The sequence below is a fragment of the Pleurodeles waltl genome, chromosome 1_2 (assembly GCF_031143425.1).
Source record: "Pleurodeles waltl isolate 20211129_DDA chromosome 1_2, aPleWal1.hap1.20221129, whole genome shotgun sequence".
Classification (NCBI taxonomy): domain Eukaryota; kingdom Metazoa; phylum Chordata; class Amphibia; order Caudata; family Salamandridae; genus Pleurodeles; species Pleurodeles waltl.
Window position 1 is genome coordinate 1,027,341,828 of NC_090437.1, and position 18,657 is coordinate 1,027,360,484.

The following is an 18,657-nucleotide window of genomic DNA, read 5'->3' on the forward strand; positions in this document are numbered from 1 at the left end:
ATGCTATATGCACAAACTATTGTCAAATATGAGTCCTCTGTATCTCAGATTCTTGGTATCACCTTATAAAGCATGTCGTACCTTATGTTCTAGCAGTTCCAACATTTCCTCAGTTCCCAGAGTAGGAAGAGCCTGATACAGAGGCCGTGCATTCTCCTTCCCAAACTGTGGACCTCAATTCCACTGTCGCTGAGATCTTATCAGCTCTCTCTACTTTTCGTAACCGGCTACAAACCTAGCTGTTCTGAACAAGCGTCTCATTACTGCTCTGAGGAGGTAACATGAGGGACGTAGCACTGGGAAGCCCATTGTGAGTAGATACGCGCTCTATAAAACGCTAAAAGAATAATAATAGTGTGGAGCAGAGTGCCGTAGATTAAAGTGGTGTGGAGTACATTGGTGTGCGTACAGTACAATGCTGTAGAGCAGAATGGAGTAGTTTAGAGTAGATTAGCATAGAGTGGCATGGAGTAGTGTAGCATACCATAGAGTGGTACTGTGTGAAGTGGAGTAGAATAGAGTGGAGTGGAATGAAGTGAAATAGATTAGAGTGACGTGAAATAGAGTGGCATAGAGTGGAGTTGCATACAGTGAAGTGGAGTACAGGGTCATGGAGTGGCTTAGACTACAGTGGCGTACAGTGGGGTGGAGTGGAGTAGGGACGAGTGGAGTAGAGTGGAGTTGGTAGAGTGACATGGAGTGGCATAGAGTAGAGTGGAGTGTCATACAGCAGACTGGCACAGAGAAGAATGCCATAGAGTGTTGTAAAGTGGAGTGGAGTAATGTGCCATTATCTGAGGTGGATTGGCAGAGTGTAGAGTTGAATAGAGTGGCATGGAGTGGTGTATAGTGGAGTGGCATAGAGTAGAGTGGTGTAGAGTACAGTGTAGAAGCGTAGAGTGGCATAATGTAGAGTGAAGTAGAGTGCAGTGGCATAGAGAGGAGTAGCGTAGAGTGGCATAGAATAGAACAGTTGTCGGTGTAATAATTAGAGTGGAATGGTGTAGACCAGAGTGGAACAGAGAAAAATTGCATAGAGTGGATTGGCGTAGAGGGCCATTGTGTGGGTTGGAGTGGCCTAGAGTAGAGTGGGGTAGACTGGTATAGAGTGGAGTGGCGTAGAGTGAAGTAGAGTAAACGGGTAGGGTACAGTGGTGTGCAGTGGAGTGGTGAAGATTGGTTTGGAGTAAAGGTACATAGAACATAGTGGCTTGGAACAGCATAGAGTGCATTGTGTGGAGTGGCGTAGACTAGCGTGACATAGAGTAGAGTGGTGTAGAGTAGAGTGGCAAAGTGTGAAGTAGAGTGAGATAATTGGGATGAAGGGGTGTAGGGGTGTAGAGTAGAGTGGCATGGAGTAGAGTGGCATACATTAAAGTAGAGTGACATAATTGGAATGAAGTGGTGTAGAGTAAAGTAGCATGGAGTCGAGTGGTATATAGTAGAGTAGAGTGGTGTGGAGTAGAGCGGTGTAGAGTCCAATGGTATATAGTGCCATTGTGTGGAATGGCATAGAGTAGACTGCAACAGAGTAACATAGAGTGGAGAAGCAAATAGTGGAGTACATTAAAATGGCGTACTGTAAAATGGCATTGAATGGATTGGAGTGGTTTAGAGAAGAGTAGCATAGTGTGGCAGGGAGTAAGGTAGAGTTCCATAGAAAAGGATTAAGGGAAGTGAAGTAAAGTAGAGAGAAGTGGCATAGAGTAGAATGGCGTCGAGCAGAGTGGTGCAGTGTAGAGTGGAGTGGCATAGGGCAGAGGGGCATAGAGAAAAGTGGCATAGAGTAGAGTGGCATATAGTGGATTGGCGTAGAGTGCCATTGTGTGGAGTGGAGTGGCATAGAGCAAAGTGTAATAGAGTGACGTGGAGTGGCATACAATGAAGTAGAGTGGGAAAACATTGAGTAGAAAGGCATAGAGTAGAGTGGAATGGAGTAGTGTGAGGTAGAGTGGCATAGAGTGGAATGGCATAGAATAAAGAGAGTCCAATCAAAAAAACAGATGGTTGCTAAGATTAGGGGGGATCAGCTATCTTTAGGTTGAGGAGTCATGCACATACACAACGTTTGCGAGTTGCCTCTCATGTTGGAGTTTTTAGCTGTTCAGGAATTCAGTCCCTTTATTAAGGATCAAGCAGTGAAATTCCGCACAGACAACCATTTGGCCAGAGCTTATGTTAACAGCAAGGGGGGTTGAGAGTTCCACGTTTGGCTGGGTTAGCTCAGGGGATGAGAGCCTGGGTAGAGTTCAATATCTTTCACTGAAAGCGATTCATCTTCGGGGTAAAGCGAATTCGCAAATGAACCGACTGTACACAATATTCTTGCCTAAAATGGTTTCATCTTTTCATTTATGTAAATAGATTATATTCCCACTTTTGTACTTCACTCACTCCAGAGGAAGAAAAAAGAATGCATCTTTAAGGCTTGTGTAGGGCTCTGTCGATATTTGTGATTAGAACGCAGACTACAGAAAGGCCCAGTTTTTGTTTGTGATATTTGGTACTCCAGGAAAGGGTTTAAGACAGTCAATCTTGACAATGAATAGACGGGGAAGCAGACGTCTACTTGGCATATGAGCTGAGTGACTCCTCTATTTTTGGAGTAGTTTGTGGGAATTCCCCTAGAGGAATGTCAGTGTGTTCCGCAGAATTTGAAGGAATTTGTTTAGTAGTCATTTGCAGTGCATCAATTTGAACATCTCTAATAACTTTGCTACTCATTTCAGGCTGCAAGTAGGAGGACCAGATACAATATCTTGTGGTACCAGGGTACTTTCTGCTATAAATGCTTACGTTTGTTTTTGTCTTGAAATTATAACAAGCACTGATTGTTGCATTATGATTGTTGCATTATGATCATATGTAAAGTAATAAAGATCACTTGTTAGTAATCCGAGCATTCAGCAGTGTCGGAGGAGGGCTCCTAAGAAAGATTTTGGGCCCCTTTAACAAGTTAGGCACTGGCCCCATGACTTAAGGTGGCCTGGTTCACGATCAGCAGGTTCCAGTCCGAGACTTTTATCTTCGACTTTACCTTTGTAAATGTGGACTATGAATGAGAAAAAGGTGACGTAAGAACGGAAAGCCCCTACACGGCGCAGCCAAAACCACGGCCCCGGTACTTTCACTCTGAGTGCGACACACAGAAGGCTTCTTGTGTTCAGTGGAGCGGCGTGGAACCTGGCAGACTGGTTTGCCGCACAAATTTAGCACTTCCTGTTGGCTGTGCCTCAAACCGGAAACCGGGCTCTGAAAATCCCACAAACGCTGCCTTAAATGTGAAACCTCGGTTTTATAGCCTCAGACTGTTCTTTTTAAATCTACGATTCTCAGTGCAGTTCACGTCCGTCCTGTGAGTGTTCAAACGTCCTGCTTCAGAAAAAGTGAGTCGGTCGCCTGCAGCACGGAGCTTGCTTGTCTTACTGTGATGCTGTTTTGCGGGTGTAGTTGGCAGTATCTTCTATTTATTTGTTGCTTCTCTGTTTTACTTGCAGCTATTTTATTGGTTAGCGCTGTCTAAGTCACCTTTAAATTCGCCATGACGAGATGTGATCGCAACATTCTGCTTAAGAAGATTGCTCTAGACTGTTATTTTGCAACTTTCTAAAACATTTAAAAAACAAGACCGATGTTTAGCATCAGATCGGTTAACGAAGGGCCGCGCGCGTTGTGTATTTTTACACCGCTCTTTGATCCCGTTTAATCACTTCCAGGGGCGCGGGGCTCGTTAGCATTGCACGGCTACACCTGCATCTGCGAAGGAGATTGTACGGGCAAGTCCGTGTTTACCTTTAGATACCGGAAGAGGCACAGTATTTATATGGATTGGGAACGAGTAAGCAGCGCTGTTGGTACTCGAATTCGGAAAATGGGGTGGTCGTGGTGGGGGGCAGAGGTGAGTCAGCCTATAGGAAATCCAGAACTTTTGCATCAGTTTCGCAAAATCTTTCCCAAAGAAACTGACAACAAGGATAAATTCTCGAGCAACGCTGTCCTTCCTTACTTAACACATTTTGAGATACCTACCAGTGTTAAAGCACCTGCTGCAGAGATGTATTTGTAACCAGCAAGTCGTGGGCTACAACAGGTGCGCTAGCTTAGCTGGTAGGGTGCTTGCTGTAGAGATCAGTGCGTAATCTGCTGGGCTCGGGTGTGTTTCCACTGCCAGTAACCTGCAGGTCTCCTTATCCTTATGTAGTAGGATGGATCCTTGTATAACTTGAAAGGTTTTTGTTCCTACCCTGGTAAAATAAATCAGTTGTTTACACACCCATTACAAACAGCTGTATGTAGCCTGCAAGGCAAAGTTTGGCTTTCTTACAAGCCTTTTCTCAATCTTTCACTCTTCTAAGGTTGATAAACGTGTGTCATTGAATTGGATAGTAATAAATATCTATTAGGTGCTAAAACAATTAAATTAGTATTTTGTGCTACCTTAATGTTGGATATCAAGGTGATTACCCACATATATATCATACCTCGCTTACATACATGACAGTGATAGATGCATGTGTTCAAATATGAAGCTTGAAATAGTATATGCTTTTATATCTCAGTTTATCTATTGAATATCATGTGAAGTGCCTGGGTGTAGCACAGGCACCTGCAGCCTCTGCGGTGCAGGGGCCCCTAACCTTCAGGTGGGGAGGTGTGTGTGTGTGGGGGGTGGACATTCAGCCCAAGGCCAGTTAATATGGAAGACTCAAGGGCCCCTCATCTCCTTCTGCTAAGGAGGGGGGGGGGGGGGGGGTCATTTTGCGTTATACCGCTGGTAAAATGACAAGTACGGTGGTGTTTTGTGATCATCGTCATTGATAGACTCAGGGCCCTGGAAGCAAGGCAGAGACCAGCTGTGTTGCCGTTGCTTGCTGACACCTACCCCCGGTCAGAACACAAAAACAAGCGTTGGAAAAGTCAATTGGTCTGGCCTTGGCAGGATGGTGCAATGCTTATTTTTTTAATTAAAATAATATTCCACAAAAATAACGACATGAAGAAAACAAACTATAGTGTCACCTAAACTGGTTGCCTCATGCTTGCAATAAAAAATATCAAGTGCAGCTTTTTAACTAGTGATGTTTTTTACACAGCAAGCGATTTATTATTTGTGAAGGGGATACGAGTAAAATACCCCCTAACCAAGCATGCAAATGTCAGGCAGCTACAACGTGACTTATAATATAAACTTTAAAAAGGAATGCATACAAAATAACTTGATGATATTTAAAGTTCATGTACAAATAAACATAAGAAAGAAATTAAATAAACAAGCGCAATCTGCACCTGCTTGCAACTGCAGAGAAATTAACTCTTTCACAGCGGATGTGAATAATGTGTACATGTGTTGTTCGTACATTAAAAGTGACGGGGGCTAATTGGAAAAGGAGTTGCCTGGGAGAACAGGGACACACAATTAAGGTAAAGTCAGGGTTTAACATTTAGTCATTATGAGTTGGGAAGTATTTCTCGTGCTTTATTTCTGCTCCTTCAGTAATATTTTCTCCCTGTTTCATCTGATTTTTTTGTCATTTATTTTTTGTCCACATCATATTGGCAAAGATGGCAACTTTTTCTAATAAGATTCTCGAGCCAGCTACAAATTGTCCCATGTGATAACCATAGGATCTAGAAGTAATCTTATACCGTTAGTGCTATTATAGTAGTTGTTATTGTAGATTACATATTTATCACACATTAACCAGGTGTATCCAGAATATCTCTACCATGTTCCCTTTTCGTTACTTTTTTCCCAACTTTATTTATAAAGTCTTAATTTTCGGCACAATTTTACAGTCACAAGGTAAATGAAGTCCTATATTTGTCATATTGCGTGCTTTCATTGTCAGAACATGGAAGCATTTGATTGGCCCATCCCCCCAGGAAAGCACGATTTTAAAGTAACCTCCAGTATACATTCTTAGTTATCATTAGACTTAAAGAACCATATCCTCACATGACCCATCTTGCTCTCTGTCCTCTGGTGTTGGGGACATGTTTCGCAAATTGGTTCACTTCTCATACTATTGGCATATATAGTGTTAAGTTTCCATCTAAATCCTGTCTGTTCACTTATGTGTGGAACAAAGCCCCCATTCTTTCAAATGTATCCAACCTATCATGAATAATTGCTGCAAGTATCTCTCCTAGCTTATATTGACCATGTTTTAGTACAACAAGGATTTGATGTTGAGGCCTCTAATGATTTCCGAAATTGGGTTCTTAATGACTTGGATGCAAGTAAGAAATGTATAGTAAGTTTTCCCATAATCGTTGTCAGTGGAGAGGAGCCATTACCTCCTCTGTCCTTTCATCAAACGCCTCTGGATTGACACAAGCACCATTTTGGAAGTTCGTCTCTAGATTGAATACAAACTTGTTTTTCTCCTACGAAGATGTAGCTTTCTCCCATGTAGATGTGTGCACAGCCATAAAGCAACCTCCTGTTTTTCAGCCCACCATGTAGCATAGACATCTAAGACTCACCAGACTATAGGCGGTTTACTGTAAATTAGAGTACTTTGGTGAGTACATAATGCTATTATCTACTATATTGAACACGAATATTCAAACGTACTTTACTTCTTCACCAGCATTTTCTTCTAAGGGCTCGGTATGACTTAACCCCAGGGGACGCCAAGAGTGGGATCCCTTCTTATTTGTGACACAAACAGCGCTGAATGGTTTCCTAAAAAGGTGAAGACCCACTTCATATGCTAAGTGTGGATGTGATGCGCTGCTTAGAATCTCAGAAGCTATTCTTATAAGAAAGGAGTGAAGTGATTGGAGAAGTTGCACTTGCTGTGACATCTCAAACAATTGTGTACCTGTAATATGCACAGCTTTTGGAAACTGAGCGATTGTGAAAAAGAGTGTAGTGGTAAATAAAACACATCAATTCCTTAACAGTAGCATGCCACAAGCTAAACTGAACCTCTGCTACTGCAGTGTTGGAGTTGGAACTACTGCAGAAAGTGATATGCACCAAATATGCTAATCTAGTCTTCATAAAATCAGTAAATGTGAGTGTGTTGTACACACACATCAGCCTTTCATTGCCATGACTCTATTTAATGGAGTGATTTAAATATAGGATCTGTGGCAACTTTTTCGGGGGTGGTGGCCCACAGGTTACTGGGCACTGGGGCACTGGTGTTATTGTGGCGGTTGAACTTGTTTGCAACTGGGGTCCTGAGGTCTGTCCTGCCACGGCTTTGCAAACTGGGTCAACTCTTACTCCATTTATCTTTCAAGGCAGTTTTGGCAAACAGCTATGGATTCTCATGGAAGTTGTACAGAGGTGCAAAACCTCAGAACTCACTCAGCAATCAAACAATAGACACAGGGGGTCATTCTGACCCTGGCGGCCGGTGACCGCCAGGGTCACCGACCACGGGAGCACCGCCAACAGGCTGGCGGTGCTCCCTCGAGCATTCTGACCGCGGCGGTTCAGCCGCGGTCAGAAACGGAAAGTCGGCGGTCTCCCGCCGACTTTCCGCTGCTCGGGGGAATCCTCCATGGCGGCGGAGCGCGCTCCGCCGCCATGGGGATTCTGACACCCCCTACCGCCATCCTGTTCCTGGCGGGTCTCCCGCCAGGAACAGGATGGCGGTAGGGGGTGCCGCGGGGCCGTAAGAGGGCCCCGCAAAGTATTTCAGTGTCTGCAAAGCAGACACTGAAATACGCGACGGGTGCAACTGCACCCGTCGCACCTTCCCACTACGCCGGCTCAATTCTGAGCCGGCGTCCTAGTGGGAAGGTTGATTTGCCTTGGGCTGGCGGGCGGCCTTTTGGCGGCCGCCCGCCAGCCCAGGGCAAATCCCAAAATACCCTCAGCGGTCTTGCGACCGGTGAGTGGTATTTTGGAGGGGGAACATTGGCGGGCGGCCTCCGCCGCCCGCCAATGTTAGAATGACCCCCACAATGTTAATTTCCAGCCCCGGGCTTGTCTTTTAAGCAAAGAAAGTAGCTTTGATAACACAACATTACTAAATACTGCACAGTTCAACTTCATTTACAACTCGCGGCCTTGCTAACAAAACCCCGCATGGTAGTTCTAAAGGTTGCACTACCTCCATCTTCCTCACCTCTGTGTCTGGATCTTCACCCTCCAGCAATGCAGCAAAAACGTCCACGGTCTGCGGAAGCTGTATTTATCCTCCATCTTGTGCCCTGCCAAGACAGAGGAATTAAAAATAAATCCCACTGGCTTCAGTACCTCAGGTTCACTGTCACAGAAAGCCATACTTCTTACATATGCTGCACACACTACATGCACACACACATGTAACAACAGAACTTTACACAAAAGGGCCTGGTAGGCCTTGCTCTGATTGATGCATATAAAAAGGCCTCATCATACTATAATCATCCAAAAGAGGGCATGTTTCCACCAGCACTTTATGTGTTGTACTCAGCATAGGAACAGTAGTCCTTTGTACACAATGAAGAAAAATTTGGTGACCACTTTCAAGGCACTAGACAGGTTCAGGACCTCAGATAGTCAGGATTAGGTCTACGCCTCTGAAAAAACATTAGATTTATGTGACAACAGGGCCAAAATAAGAATCAAAATACAAGCTATGCGTACAGTCGGGCACTCACAGCAAGGGCATACACACTTACAGCCAGCGCTTAATTTGTGGTGTTCACAGGCACTCATTTTTGGGGACCAGCACTTACTTAGTCTTACGCATCAGAGGGCAAGAGATGGAATACACACAAACCAGAAAGACTGAGGAAGAGAAAGGTGCAAAAACTGTCACGCTAGGGGAATGCAGGAACCTGCAAGACAGATAAACAGACATGCAGTGTCTGCTAGTGAATTAAAGGGGTACAAGGCGGATGTAGGACAACACAGCCTTGGTGTTTGGTATGCCAACATTCAATTGCAACAGCTGCTGATTTCTGAGCAAAGTCTTGGGCACAAGTTGGGTACAAGTTAAGCACTACATATACCAATCAGGATACCTTCCTGTCCTAATATATACCCCATTCAACTCTGGCAATCCGGATCCTATCCACTGTCAAAGAAATCGGTCAGAGTATCAGCAAATCCAGTCAGAAAATTCATCTACGTGCCCATGATTCATTCTGGCTTTGTACTCCACTGTGAAAGTGAGGCCTTGTACTGAGATATACCACCTCAACTACTTGGGATTCTCACCCTTAATTTACATCAACCACTTGGGTGGTTTGTGCTCTGTCTGGAACACAAACGTCAGCTACTGGATCACAAAACTCCTGCCACAGAAATGTAGACAATGCACTTCCACTGGCTAGGGAGTCTGGCCTCATTCTTCATGGTGTGCCATTCCAAACCACGGGTATCCAAAGTGGCTCCCAGTGGCTTTAGTACTTGGGCTCACTCGCACACTTAACCCGACTACTGTACATGTCCTACACACTATACAAGCTCAATGTACACACTGGATGCCAGTGTAAGGTTCTTGGAATAAAAGAGACACAGATTAAAATACACAGATAAAAATGTCTGGTCACACTATTAATCTTCCAAAGCACAGAATGCTAGTAACATTACTTTATGCGCAGTATCCACAATGGGGACAGTAGCCCTCTCTCCAAAATGAGGGCATACTTGGTGCACTCCGCATGGTCACTGAACAGGTTTTGGAACTCACATCGGCAAAGACAGACCGTGGCATCAGTGCAAAGGCTTAGATTAGCATGATGCCAGGACCAATGTAAAAGGCAAGGTAGCAGATATGCATGCAGCTGGCCTCTTAGGGTAGGGGAGCGTGGCGACATACTATGCAGTGGACATTGCTGTCTCAACAGTCTCTCCACTACAACCGCTCTACAATCACTTCCAGCTCAGATCCAGTGGACCTAGTTGACTTTTCAGTCCAGATTCAGTGGCTACAGTGGTCGATTCTGCCCCTTGGAAGAATTATACTGGGCTGAATGAGGTATTAATGTCCAAAGCGTTTGTAATGTACATCAGTTAGTTGCTTTGACATGGCTTGCCTGCACTGTTTTAGGCAACTGAGGAAAGAGCAGAATCTTCAGTGTCAAAAGTTTGTCGAGGTTTATGGTGGCATTTCCATTGTCCCCAGACAACAAGTACACCTCAGGGACAAACAATCTGATGCAAACTAAAATCTGATGGAGGGACGGTGACCTTCCAAGGTGATGCTGTTTCTGGAACTTTTCAGAGGTTGAGTCCATACGGTATTCAGGAAAAAAAGAAGCACTTTCCCGCTTTCCGAAAGCAGTACCAGTTATATTTGTCCTCCGTACTGGAGTACTTAGTACAGACGTTTTGCAGACAGCATCCTTCCATCAAGAACGGTGAAGGTTTAATTACAGGTTACCAGGCTTCTAAGATGTTTGTTTCTATCCTTTCCTTAAGGGGCAACAGTCCTGTTTATACTTGGAATGACTAAGAATTAACAGCTGGTGGTTAGCTGCTGTTTTTTTAAGTGCCCATGGATAGTATGCACCCCAGATCTATAGACTATGGGCACCATTCACAGCAGATATTTCATCAAGCTGCTGCCCTTCACTTCACAATCAGGAGCTATGGTTACTCTATGGCTGTACCCTCAGGCAAAGACAACAACCATATTTTTGATGACCCACAGTCTTTAGTCCAAGAATAACCATCAGGGCAGCGTTTACCATAATATTTCTAAATCTGCACTTCAGAACAATCCTAAAACTCAAACACCTCTTCCCAGACCATCACCCATTAAAGATGGGGACCCTCCAGAACAGAATGATTCTGTTTATCTCTGTGACCGATTGCATAGTTTCACTGGTTTTGATTGTTGCATACCGCCATATGACCTTCAGTTGTAACTGAGATATGTGTTCAATGGTGAGTATTTCCAGCACTCTCTACCTCCTTGTGGTTTGAAGCTAGCAGTGTTTCCCCAAGGCTGAGAATCCAGTTGTCCCTCTGCTAAAGTAATGGCTGTTCCCTAATGAAAGAAAAAGAGGAAATGCGCAGATGTCTCGTAATGCTTTTCAGCAGCATAGTTGCCTGGTCAAAAAGAGGACATCCTATATGACCACTTCCCAGGAGTTGGTATTTCTCAGGACAAGGCTCTGTACCAATATAGGCTCAGTTTTCCCTACTGAATGATGAGGTATTTCTACTCAGGATGCGTGAAATTTCCTAAGGCAACGGCTCAGGGTTCATTGCCTCACGGTGGCGTGTGCTTTGTAATTCCATGGACACATCTACTTTGATACCCTCACTTAGCCAGTTTGGCACAGGAGATCAGATGTCGAGATTCGAGGGCCCCAAATTCATGTTGACTCTATAGGAAAAGATAAGGTAATACCCTAAATGGTAGTTACCCAGTATTTCATGTGTCAGTAAGGATTATCATACCAGCTGCACTAAATGAGAAGCAACATTTGGGTCATAGGACGTGCAAGGTGAAAACTATAGGAGAGTTTTGCATCAGTCAATTTATGAGCCAGATGAACAGAGATCAAAAGAAAGGGTCTCTGTCCTGGGCACCATCTGAGCTGCCATGTCATTGGGGTTATCAAAAGAAGATAACCTGTTGTTAAGCCTTTTCTATTAGTAGAACGGTAATACACAGTATATTTCCTTCACCCCATGAGATGATTTTCTGTACCAGCCTTTTCAACAAATATGTCAGATGTGTAAAGATCTTCATATTGATCTGTTTGCATCACCTTGCAACGTGTGTCAGCAGCTCCTCATGTGTTTTTTACAAAGTTCCCAGATCCCGAGGCTCTTGGTGTAGGTTCCATGTTGTTGGAATATCCAAGTGGTGCTTTGTGTGTGTTTCTGCATTCTCTGCATTCCTTTGATTGGTGTTCAGATCAGCGAGGAGATCTCGGTCCCAATTCCCTCTGTTCTATTTTGACCCTGCAGATGATGGCGTCTCCTTTTCTTCTAGGCAGTTCCATTCCCAGGCATCCTGGAGGCAGCAAGCTAACCTAAACAAAGAGGGGTGGGTGGCATAGCTTCAGCAGCAGAGTTTTCTTAAGGTGATAGCTTTAACAATGCAACATCATAGAGTGTCTTCTTCTGTAATGGCTTTTGAAAGACACCAGGAAATCCTTTGTTTTCAGGGTGATTTTTCCCTGTGGCAGTCATTAATTTTCAATCTAAGACATTTTCTGCTTTTCCTTGAGTTTGTTTGTCTTTTTTTCTACTTACCCAGTCAGCAAAGGGGTCTCTGTGGCAATTACTGAATATGAGAAGGAAAGTGTTCATCTATTAGAATAGCTCAGCCTCTTTCAAAAAGTCAGAAAGCTTGCGCTTTTCCTTTGTCATGTGACAGTGGCACGAAACATCGGGAACCTTTGTTCATTGTTACCTTCAATTTGAGGACATAAGCAAAGCCTGTATCAGGTTTGGTGATGTTCAGGTAGTTATGAAATTAAGTTTTATTAATTGATGAGTGGCGTAAAGATTTGTGCATTTGCTGGAATATTTAATTCCGTGTGACTACAAATTAGCCTTTGATTTTTAAAATCAACACAACAAACCACAATGCAAATTGAATAATCTAAAGAGTTCTGGCTTGATTTGAGTCAAGTATGCTGTCAACTGATTCTGACGATATCCTTTAATATATATACACCCAGTTATGTGCATAACACTTTACCTATTTATTTATTGTCTGATCACTTGAATAACTGCGTTAGTTTATGAATTTTATGTATTTTCTGATAGATTTTCCACTTTTTTTCAGATAGGAATTATTATTATATAAATATACACAATGCAATGAGTTTTATCACTTTCCTATTGTTAGTTAATAAGTTATGTTATGTTAAGTGGCATTTCTACCATTTGTATGCTCCACACTCTACACCCTCTGTACCTCAACCCCTATCTCTGTATCTAACCTCTCTGTTTCTCTCTCACATTGCTGTATCTCTCTTTCCTTCACGTTGTCTCTCTCTCAACCATGCCACTATGCCTTACCTCTTTCTTTCTCCATCTCTCTATTCCTCACTTCACTCTCTCTCATCCCTCTACCTCACCACTCTCTACTGCACTTCTCTCCTTACCTCATTTCTCTTTCTTCCTCTGCTCTCTCTTACTACTTTATCTCTCTCTCTACACTACTGCTGGTTGTCTCACTACCAAACCTCTCAATTTTCTCCATCATTCATTCAGTGCCTTGTCTCTCTTCCTCCCTTTGCTCTTTTTCTGATGTTCCACGTGCTGCCTCATGTGTCTCACTACCTTACTCCTGGCTATATCTACCTCTTTTTCTATGTCACTACCTCACGCTCTAATCTCTCTGTAAAACCCTAATTAAAACTCACCCCCTCTATCTCACCTCTCTCTCCCTCTCTCTATATATTTAGGCACTTCATCTCTCTGTTACTACCTTAACACTTTCTACACCTCATGACTCCTCTAATACTGTATCAACCTCACTTCTCTATACCTACTTCCCATATGTAGCTCTGTCACCCCTTTACTTTTAACATCACGTTTCTCTTTTTACCCTTCACTGTCTTTACATTTCTCATTGCTTGCTACTCTCTTTACCTGACCTGTTTTTCTATACCTCAGTTCTTCTATTTTTTCCTTCTCATTGCACCTCACTGCCATCTCTCTAAACCATGTATCCCTCTGTATACTTTTCTCATTACCTCACCTCTCAGTCTGCCTCTGCCTCTCTTCAACCCGGTCTTCGATATACCTCATTCCTCTCCCCTTCTCTACATTTCCTTTTCCCTATCTCCAGCTCTGGCTACCACTCTGCCTTACTGTAAAAACTTAGTTACCCCTCTATCTTTTTTTCTCTATTTACCTCTCTGTATCTTGCTTTCTGGATATCTTACCCTTCTCTCTTTACCTTATGTCTTTCCTTATCCTACCTAATTCTCTGCCACATCTCTAGCTCATCCTCCACCTCACTTCAACCTTTATTTTACCTTTCTTCCCTAAACCATTCTTTTACCTCTCTTCCCTTTTCTTTTCTACTGCATTCCCAAGGTTCTCTTATTCGGCAGTGCTAGAGGTTATTGCCTAGTCAGAGACATGTACACATAGACAGGAGTGAGGAGGGTCAAGGTAGAGCAAGATAATTAATGAGACAATTATCAGATTTCACCTAATGAAATTGTACAAATCCTTGGTAAAGTGCGCTGTAAGGGGATTTATTTTTGATTACAGCTATCTGGTAATTAAAACTATAATTTCAAGATCTATGTTCTTGAGGACGATGTGGGGTGTGGTTTGGCCGCCGACCTGAATGGCCACCTGAGCACAGAGCTCCGTGTTCCTGACGGGAGCCTCCCCCACTGTCCTGGGGATTCCTGGAGACGCGCCGGATCCGGGGGGACGAGGTGCCCCGCAACGTACAGCAGCCGCAGTGGCCTCCCGCAGTGTCTGGCCGGGCGCAGCCCAGTGAGGCATGCTGAGCCACGGCCTCGATTTCTGCAGTAGGGGAGAACATCGGCATTGGAGCAGGAGGTAAGGACCGCCTCCCGCGGACCGCGCAAGCCCCCTTCCACCAGCTTATTCTGTGGAGACCAGAATACCTCAGAAGTACAGCATCCATTTTAGGACATCCTCATTCCTCACTCCTCATCCCTACTTCTCATCCCTGCTTCTCATCCATTTTAGGACATCCTCATTCCTCACTCCTCATCCCTACTTCTCATCCCTGCTTCTCACCCATCATCCCTACTTCTCATCCATCATCCCTACTTCTCATCCATCATATATTATCCCTACTTCTCATCCAGCATCCCTACTTCTCTTTCATCATCCCTACTTCTCATCCCTGCTCCTTATCCATCATCCCTACTTCTCATCCATCATCCCTGCTTCTCTTCCATCATCCCTATTTTTTTCCCATCATCCCTACTTCTCATCCATCATATATCATCCCTACTTCTCATCCATCATCCCTACTTCTCATCCATCATACATCATCCCTACTTCTCATCCATCACCCCTACTTCTAATCCATCATCCCTGCTTCTCTTCCATCATCCCTGCTTCTCATCCATCATCCCTACTCCTCATCCTTCATCCCTGCTTCTCATCCATCATCCATCATCCCTACTTCTCATCCATCATCCCTACTTCTCATCCATCATCCCTACTTCTCATCCATCATCCCTGCTTCTCATCCATCATACATCATCCCTACTTCTCATCCATCATCCCTGCTTCCCTTCCATCATCCCTACGCCTCATCCTTGCTTCTCATCCCTACTTCTCTTCCATCATCCCTGCTTCTCATCCCTACTTCTCATCCATCATCCCTACTTCTCATGCCTCAGCCATCATCCCTACTCCTCATCCATCATCCCTACTCCTCATTCCTCAGTCATACAAACACATTTTCAGTTTTGTGAAACACACCTTCACACTGATTGGTTAGGAACAGCCAATCAGAGTTATGAGAGAGAGTTACATTCTTACAGCTCTGCTGGTTTGTGAAATACAAGGAGCCCACAGCTAGGGCCATAAATCAGCTCTTGGAGAAAGGGTTACACAGTTCATCTACAGTTCATCCAAAATCTTTCTGGTTTCAGAAAAGAAAAAAAAAACAGCTCTGAGAGATAAAAGCAGCCTCAGATGTAAACATGTTATTTGTTACAAATAAAAAGCAGGCTCAGATTTAAATGTTTTATTTGTTACAAATAAAAATGAAACCAGAAAAGATTTGGGTGAATTGGATTGCACTGTCACCAGAGTTGATTTTAAACATGTTCTTTCTACATATGAAATTGTAACCAGAAAGGTTTTCAGTTGAACTGCAGATGACCTCTATAACCCTTTCTCCAAGAGCTGATTTATGGCCCAGGCTGTGGGCTCCTTGTATTTCCCAAACCAGCACAGCTTTCTGCAGAGGCCTGTGCAAACAGAAAAACACTTAGTTAAATAAAATGAAATATTGTGCAGCCTTGAATTCACTGTAAACAAGCACACAGTTGCATTTCCTCTCCTCTTTCTTCACCCACCATGTGCAATGAGGAGGCTGTTTTTCATTGAAATGGAATGCATCTCTCTCTCTTAACTCTGATTGGCTGTTCCCCACTAATCTGTGTGAAGTTGTGTTTCACAAAACTGAAAATGTGTTGGTATGACTGAGGGATGAGGAATGAGGAGTAGGGATGATGGATGAGAAGTAGGGATGATGGCTGAGGCATGAGAAGTAGGAATGATGGATGAGAAGTAGGGATGAGAAGCAGGGATGAGGGATGAGAAGTAGGGATGATGGATGAGACGCAGGGATGAGAAGTAGGGACGATGGAAGAGAAGTAGGGATGATGGATAAGAAGTAGGGATGATGGATGAGAAGCAGGGATGAGAAGTAGGGATGAGGAGTGAGGAATGAGGATGTCCTAAAATGGATGCTGTACAGAAGAGCGAGGTGAAGGGTGAATGCCCTTCCCCTTCTGACAAATAAATTAACTTTTGGTGGCCTGGGATGCCGCAGTAGTGCCCCAACACACCAGAGGACCCCCCTGGCAGCCCTGAGTTGCGCTAAACAGGCTCCGACAACCACATCCTGTACAGCAAGACATACTGGGGCTCCCCCACCGACAATTGGCCCTAACAGTCCTATATTAAGGGCCCATCCTGGTGCCTGGAGGGGGTGCAGAACGGGAAGTGTGCGAGAGGGAGCAGCATCACTCTACTCCGCCTAGAGCTTCTTCGGGAGTAGGTGCCAGGTGGGGGAACCCCTGTCCTTGTGGAGTAGCTGGGCCCCTTGGGGAGCATCTCGCAGGGCGGGGACCATTGGCCTGTTTACAATGCTGCAGTGACAGGGACCCCATAAATCAGACCCACCAGGCCTCATCAGCACAGTCATCATTCCTCTGCCCTCTACTCTTGCACCCCGGTACCAGTCTGGTGAGCAGAGTTGGGCCTGGCAGTGACTAGGATCGAATTCAGGGGTTTTGAAGGCAGGGTCCATCACCTCTCAAACTGACTGTCGGAGAGGGGGGGGAACGAAAAAAGGGCACAGCCCAATGCTTTGCACCTTTCATACAATAGTATGATCCTTGCACCGAAATTATCACCTCTCCCGGGCTCGCCCTGTTTGTTTAATACCTCCTACCGACTACAAGCATCAGCCTTCCTACAGGCCACATCACTGACAAGGTTCACTACTCATGTCTCTGCTAAGTACTTCCTCTCCAGAATCTCCGCCACCCTGGGGCAACACTCCCGCCAACTGTTGTTTTCTGAGGCCCTGGCACAACCAAAACTATGACTGTGCCCTCACCTGCTGCTTCCCCCCATTGGAAGCGGCGGACTGCATACTGCAGGAGATTGCTGCGGTTGGGCAGCGGCTAGAAACAATGGACTCGAGGATCTCTGAACTGACTATAGCCTCCTCCTCCATTCGGGCTGACATAGCTAGCTTTCGAGAGACAGTGAATAACTTAGATCAACGCCTCACGATTATGGAAGACCACGTAGTGGCACTACCTGGCCAGGAGGCTGAGTTGCGGTTCCTACGAGCAAAGGTCATCAACTTGGAGGACAGGAGTTGTAGAGACAACGTACGCCTTTTTGGTATCCCGGAACACAAGGAGGGCTCCGATGTAAAAACTTTCTTCAAAAATCTCTTGCCTGAGCTTACGGGCTTGGAGTACTCACCACCATTAGAGTTCCAAAGAGTGCATATGATCGGTCCCCTCCATAAAGCGACCTCCGACAAGCAACGTCCCATCATTGCATGCTTTCTGCGACTTGAACAGGCTCATCAGACCATCTCTGCAGCCAAATTTCAAGGACAATCCTCCATAGAGGGACATGAGATCATGGTGGTGGCAGATTTCTCCAGGCCAACAAATGAAAAGCGGAAGGCATTCCTGGCCCTTCATCCCCAACTCAGTAACTTAGATATCAAATATGGTCTCTTTGAGCCAGCGCGCATGTGGGTCACTTACAATGGCAAATCCAGGGATTTCACTGAACCAGCGGACCTCAGCGCCTTTCTGAGCGGCCTGGCTCAACACCCTATGGACACCACCACCGCGCATTCAGACCTGGACAATTTCACCCCTGAGGATCTACCTGCAGTCTCATCTCCGCTTTCTCAACCCCAACGTCTTGTCCCGCAAAAGAGAGGCAGGATCTACGACCGCTCACCTAAATCTCAGGAGGGTCGCGACCATGCCCTCCGAGCGGTGATTGATCCTACTCAGGACCAGGGCAGAGACAAGTCCTGCTCCCCCTTGAAACCAACTCTTGAAGAGCACCCTTAATGCTGGGCCTAGGGGAGTTCAGAGATCTTCCCACTTCTTACTCAGCAACAAGTTCCTCCTCTTCGGACAGCTGAGTGCCAGATTAGACTATCACTGTCTGTCAAAGCCCAGCTCACCTGAGTTCTTGTTCAGTTCTGATGGAGGTTGAAGACAATCCGACCCCACCCTGAACTGCTTGTTCCAGCACACTAGTTTTTAAAACAGTGCACTAAGAACAGAAGCTCAAGGGAAGGGGGGAAGTGGATAAAATAAAAAAGAGAGACAACACTGTTCTTGCGTTTCCACTGTTGAAGTGCTGCACAAATCTGCGGCCCTTTCTGACTTCTGTAGAAACTGGTGCCTAATGAAACATAAACACAGAACAGATAAGTGCAACCTATTCCTAAATGGGTTTCTGACTATCCCTTTATTTACTAGAAATTCTCTTCTAAAAGTACCTCTTGGATCCTGGTC

The 18,657-nt window shown here is 44.8% G+C and overlaps 1 protein-coding gene across 6 annotated transcripts in view; it reads left to right on the forward strand.

Moving 5' to 3' along the window:
- The first annotated feature begins 3,240 nt into the window (after positions 1 to 3,240).
- The window catches only part of LOC138247518 (toll-like receptor 6), an 89,673-nt gene continuing 74,256 nt past the window's right edge, over positions 3,241 to 18,657 (forward strand). For 5 of the 6 annotated variants that reach the window (XR_011194584.1, XM_069202099.1, XM_069202100.1 and 2 more), the window contains exon 1: positions 3,252 to 3,386. The gene's annotated coding sequence lies outside the window, so the exon portion shown is untranslated. Of the gene's footprint in view, positions 3,387 to 18,657 lie in introns of all 6 variants that reach the window. The other variant, XM_069202102.1, reaches the window with a different exon arrangement.